We start from the raw sequence: 6,199 nt of genomic DNA on the forward strand, positions 1-6,199 counted from the left end.
CATCTCTGTACTTACATTTATCTGTGTACACATGGCTAAGAGAAAATTTATGCAGTATTCATTTCTCAGGATTGAATTTATTGGCAGTAATTAACACTAGGAGTTAGAGGGCATGTGTAAATAAATAAACATCAATGTTACATTTGCGTTTATGGTCATGTTTACTTTTAAGATTGGTTAGCTTATTTCTCTGGAGCATGGTTTCAATGGGGAAGGCTTCGTCAATTTGATCTCCACCATGGGCAATAGAACATTGATTAAAAAGAACTAAACAAAAGAGTGGATGTATTGGTAAAAACCTATTCCTAATAAAAGAACAAAACTAATAGACAAACAATTTGAAATGCTTGCCTTCATTCAGGAGCAACATTCCTATTTGTTTTTTTAAATAGGAAAAATAGCAAGCCTATGGAATAAGTGTTCTTGTGATTTGCAAGTGGATGTTAAGGGTTCATAAACTCTTTTGAAATAAGGTAGGTATAAGATTTAGTGTATATTCATAAATGGAATTTTAGGACTAGTACCTAAAGTATTTTCAAGACCTCAAAATGTCTCGTGTCTTTCCAAAGGCTAAGAATTTGAGTTCATGAAGAACCTCACTGTAGTTTTCACAGCTACTAAAGCACATGTAGCCAGAGTCTGCCGTTACCATGCCAGTCTGTAAATAAGGGAACACCCTCAAGAGTTTGCTGTAAGCTCCTGGCTGTGTTCCAGGGATAGGAGATCATTTTTGGTTTTGTTTTTTTGTTTTTCAAGACAGGGCTTCTCTGTGTATCCTGGCTGTCCTGGAACTCATTCTGTAGACCAGGCTGGCCCTGAACTCAGAAATCCGCCTGCCTCTGCCTCCAGTCCGAGATCTATAACAAAACACAGATTGTTATTTTCTGAGCAGCTTATCAGTTCCAGAGATACATTTTGAATTTCAATAATTCCATATGATCTGAAAGCTATATTTTTATGAGCATGTGCCAATAAAATTGTTTGTTTTTATAATATAATCTTTGGTATAACTATTATAATCTGAAGATTAGTGTGTGTCTTTCATACTTTTTAAAAATTTAAACTTGGAATGAGAGGAAGAAAGTGATGGGGAGATAGCTCAGTCAGTAAAATGCTTGCCGTGTAAGCATGAGGGCCTGAGTTCAGATTCCCAGCACCCACACAGAAAGTTGGGTGCTCTAGTGCCTCTCTGGAAGTAGGCAAATCCCTGACCTCTCATTGATAATTTCCAACTTTTTTTTTTTTTTTTTGGTTTTTCCAGACAGGGTTTTTCTGTGTAGCCCTGGCTGTCCTGGAACTCACTCTGTAGACCAGGCTGGCCTCGAACTCAGAAATCCACCTGCCTCTGACTCCCAAGTGCTGGGATCACAGGCGTGCACCACCACCGCCTGGCTGATAATTTCCAATTTCAGTGAGAGATTGTCTCAAAAAATAAGATGGAGAGCTACTGAAGAAGTGCCCAGCAGCAACCTCTGGCCTCCATACACATGTGCATACATGTGAACACTTACATATGCACATACCACATGGACAAAAGGAAAAATGGAGCAGATGTAGTTCCTACAGGTTTAGGTTCAGATTCTCTAGTGTGGGGTTAAAGTGATTCGAAGTTTGCTTCCAGTTAAGTTTTCTGACTTTGCAGTACAGTGTCATTGTTTTCTACAACCTTTTGTGCTGGCCTATCTCACCCGGCATTAGCTCTTGAATTCTGCCTACCTGAGTTATTTTTTTGAGTATTTTTACTTCTAAGTCTTCTGTGGCCTGTAAGAATGTTATAAGTAGTGCAGTTAAAAGATGGCTAAAGCCTAGATTATGTGAAAATGTAGACCTAGAATTGGAAGGAGACTAAGTCTAGCATTGTAAGGGTTGGTAATTGATGTTGGGCGGGGGCATCATGAAGGATAGAGAGGAAAGTCTCTAGCGTGACTTATGTGTTTCTGTCAGACTTCTTTGATGATATTACAAATTGCTGAAATTAGGGGATACTTAGAGAGTAACATCTAGTAAGAAGGGACGCCAGAGTGGACCCTAGTGGTCTGGCTAACCAAATCTTGGTAATTAATTATAATATTTCTTCTAAAAAAATGATGAAGTAATCAGTTCTATTCTTAGAACTTTACCTTTTTTTTTTTTCCCCCGAGACAGGGTTTCTCTTTATAGCCCTGGCTGTCCTGGAACTCACTCTGTAGACCTGGCTGGCCCCAAACTCAGAAATCCACCTGCCTCTGCCTCCCAAGTGCTGGATTAAAGGCATGCGCCACCACCTCCTGGCTGAACTTTACCTTTTAATTTGAGATTTAAATTTGTATAGTTACATAACAATTATGAGAACTAATGAGTTAACAATACATGGAAGCTACTATTAAACAGAAAATGTGTTAATAATGAATGTATGCCAACCTGTTATCATGCACCATTCTTCTAAGTGCTTAAATGCCTTATCTTATTTACTAGTCATGTGTCTCTTGGGGTAGGTATCAATATTTTCATTTTATAGGTGAGAAAGACTGATGCAAAGAAATATTTGATCATATTGACACAAGTATGTTATTTTAGAAAAAGTAGGTATGCCATAAATGTTTGATATATAGTTTGAAATTTTTGAAGAATGTTAAACAGAAAAATCTAACCATCACAATTAGTGGTCATCCATAGAAGTATTTAGTATTGAATCCAGCTGTCTTCCATTGAGGGGATTTACATAGAAAGCTAGAGAGGATTTTGAGCATGCCAAAACGGATAAACAACCCTCTGATGTGTTCTGTTTTATGTGTTTCTACACCAGGAACAGTAGTCACTGTGTTCTGCTGCTAACTACTGAAGGCCCCAAACAGGCCTTTGCAGTTTATCTGTGGTCTGGTCAGCACTTAGCAAGTAACTATGAGAGTCTTCTGGTTTTGAATATATTGTAATCAAAATTCAGTGGTTCCTGCCATTCTCATTCTCTTCTCTTCCTCTCTCTTTCTCTTTTTTTCTCTTCTCTTCTCTCTCTCTCTCTCTCTCGACTTTATTTATTTTATATATATGGCAAGTACACTGTAGCTGTCTTCAGACACCCCAGAAGAGGTCTTGAGAATGGCATCGGATCCCATTACAGATGGTTGTGAGCCACGATGTGGTTGCTGGGAATTGAACTCAGGACCTTCGGAAGAGCAGTCAGTGCTCTTAACCACCGAGCCATATCTCCAGCCCTCACTATTCTCTCTTGAACTTGAACATGCCTGAAGTATTTAGAGGGTCCTTGGCTTAAATAAAGTGAAGACAGTGGGGGAACTTTAGGGTGTAAAAGCTTGAAGTATGGCCTGGAATAAAGGAGGGAGCAGTGGTGTGGTAGGATGTGAGCTATAGTTGGTGTACAGGCTGCCTCGGTCATCCTCCATCTCCCCAGGCTGTGAGATAGCGGTGGTGAGACAGAGGACCATAAAATTTGGATTTTTTTCTTCCTCTTTTCTTTCTTCTTTTTATTTCTTTCCCTTTCTTCCCTCCCTCCCTCCCTCCTTCCCTCCTTTCTTTCTTTTTTCTTTCTAGGATTTGAACCTAAGGCCTTTGGTCATACTTGGCAAGTGCTCTATCACCAAACTTTATACATCCCCAGCCTTCTTTTAACTTTTGATTTTGAGACAGAGTCTCATTATGTTGCTTAGGCTAGCCTTGAATTCCCTTTGTGACCCTAGCTGGCCTTGAACTTGTGATCTGTTTTCCCCAGACTTCTTAGTAACTGGGATTATAGGCCTGTACCATCAGGTCCAGTTTTGGATTTTTTTTAAAAATTAATTTAAAAGATCAGTACAGATATTCACAAGTGTTATTTACCAGTGCTTTAACTCTGTATTTGGGGCTACAGGTCTGACTTTTTTTTTTTTTAAAAAGTAATTCTATGTTTTTACTATCTCCTTTGTTACCTTGAAATAGACTCAAGGTTTTGAACAATGCTTAGAGAGGGAGATTTTTGTTTTGTTTTAAAATCATAATGTTAAACTTAGATTGTATGGAACGTTGTTTCTGAGAATGTTGTTCTATTCTCCAAGAATTGGCTTATGTCAGTGGTTCTGTAGACTGTGGACCTGGACTGACTGTGTGGTCGGGATGGGGATGGGATGGAGAGCAGTGGTCTATGGCACCTTGCAAACCATCCCTCAAAGCTCTGTTTGTTGCAAGCTCTTTGTATAGTTACTTTAAAAAAACTGTGGCTATATTTTTGGTTAATAAACTACAAATTTGTAGTATTTCTTGATTGTCTTAGTTTTAGGTACTATCTTAATACATAACCCAAGGCTAGCCTTGAATTCAAAAGTCCTATCTCAGTCTCCCAAGAGCATGGATTTATAGCCATACACTATTTTCTGTCCAATACAAATTCATTTAAAACTGTAGCTAAATTCTTAATAACATTTTCTTGTTATGTGTTTTCTCAGTCCATAGAAACTGACCGACAACTCTGATTATGTTGTGTGGCTGGGCTGTGTTTTTGCTGTTAAGAAGAGTACTTTTGGGGATGGTGGTATACCTGTGTACCTGTAATCCAACACTTAAGAAGCTGAAGCTAGAAGATTGTGAGTTGAGGCTAGCCTGGGGTTCATAGCAGGTTCCACTTCAGCTTTGAGCTACATAGTGAGATCCTGTCTCAACCACCCACTCACTGCCACCCAGGGTTTAGTGGTAGAAGGCCTTCCTAGCATGTGCAAGACCCTGGGTTCAGACTTCAGTGCCCTGAGAAGTAAGGATATTCAGAATTAGGAATCCCTGGCTTCAGTTTTACATTGGAGTGAATATAGCTTTTTAATGCCAGCTTAACTTAATGTTTTATTCAGTGTTGTTAAAACACAGTATTTGTTTATATGTTAAAAATATATAGGCCGGGCAGTGGTGGTGCACGCCTTTAATCCCAGCACTTGGGAGGCAGAGGCAGGCGGATTTCTGAGTTCGAGGCCAGCCTGGTCTACAGAGTGAGTTCCAGGACAGCCAGGACTACACAGAGAAACCCTGTCTCAAAAAACAAAAACAATACACACACACTTTTATTTGTATATCTGGCCTAAACATATATTTCTATAACTGCCTTAAACCTATTTGTCCATTTTTTTATGACAGAAGGTCAGTTTAGGGGAAAATAAGAGGATTAAATTAAACATTGTTTGGCAGTGTTATGTTTCAGTAAATGATAATGTATTTCAAATTTAAGAAATTAATTTTACATTTTCTTACAAACTTGTAAGTACTAATAACTGAGTTGGGAAAAATTGGTAACATTTGAGTTCTATTTCTGGTCTACTTTTTGAGGTCACTGAAACAAAGAATTTTATTCTATGAATTTGATCTTTTTTTAGCCAAGACAGATGTTTTTAACAAACAGGTGTTCTGAAAGTATTATTTTGATTTTCAGTTTTTCCTGACCCTTTGAAATATGAAACTGAGTTTTATAAGCCATCTTAAACTGTCTGAATGCAAACGCCTGATTTTCCTTGAAGAAAAATTATAAATTTTTATTGAAGTTTAGTTTCTGGTTATAATAGTACCTTTATTAAGCTAGATAAAGCCAAACTACTATGGATATTAGGCAAAGCTTTTAATACCTTATAAAATTGACAAAGGAAACAAGCAGGTGCAGTTTTAGCAGATCAGCGTTCTGAGTTGCGCTTTCCTGAGGGTATTGATATGAGTTCTCCTCAGATGAGCGCAAGCAGAAGATGATGGCAGCTGCAGAGGTTGGGAAGCAGTGTGACAAGCTGGTTAGGCGGGGATCAGGAAGCCATTACTGTGCCTCTCAACTCAGGGTTTATGTTTTTTGGCATTGTAGTCATTCGACTCTTTCTACATATTTGTATATGTATATATTTGTAAATCTTAATTTAAAAGATTTGTTTAGAATAGAAAAATTCATATAGAACTAATAAAATTCAGAGGCTAGTTACTGAAGAATGGAGGTATTACAACAGATTGGTTATGTCTTGTTATATTGAAAAAGATAAAAATGAACTGCCTGGTTCGTTCATGTTTCTAGTGAGTATTTTTGCACCCCCTCCCTCCAGTATTGAGAATTAAACCCAGGGCCCTGTGCATCTCAGGCAAGCCCCCTGCACCGAGCTGCATCCTAGGCAGGCCCCCTATACTGAGCTGCATCCTAGGCAGGCCCCCTATACTGAGCTGCATCCTAGGCAAGCCCCCTGCACTGAGCTGCATCCTAGGCAAGCCCTCTGCA

The 6,199-nt window shown here is 38.7% G+C and overlaps 1 protein-coding gene across 2 annotated transcripts in view; it reads left to right on the forward strand.

Moving 5' to 3' along the window:
- The window catches only part of Atf6 (activating transcription factor 6), a 164,176-nt gene that overhangs the window by 23,808 nt on the left and 134,169 nt on the right, over positions 1-6,199 (forward strand). The gene's annotated exons all lie outside the window — the stretch shown is intronic.

Source organism: Grammomys surdaster, unplaced genomic scaffold (genome assembly GCF_004785775.1).
Source record: "Grammomys surdaster isolate TR1022 unplaced genomic scaffold, NIH_TR_1.0 554, whole genome shotgun sequence".
NCBI lineage: Eukaryota > Metazoa > Chordata > Mammalia > Rodentia > Muridae > Grammomys > Grammomys surdaster.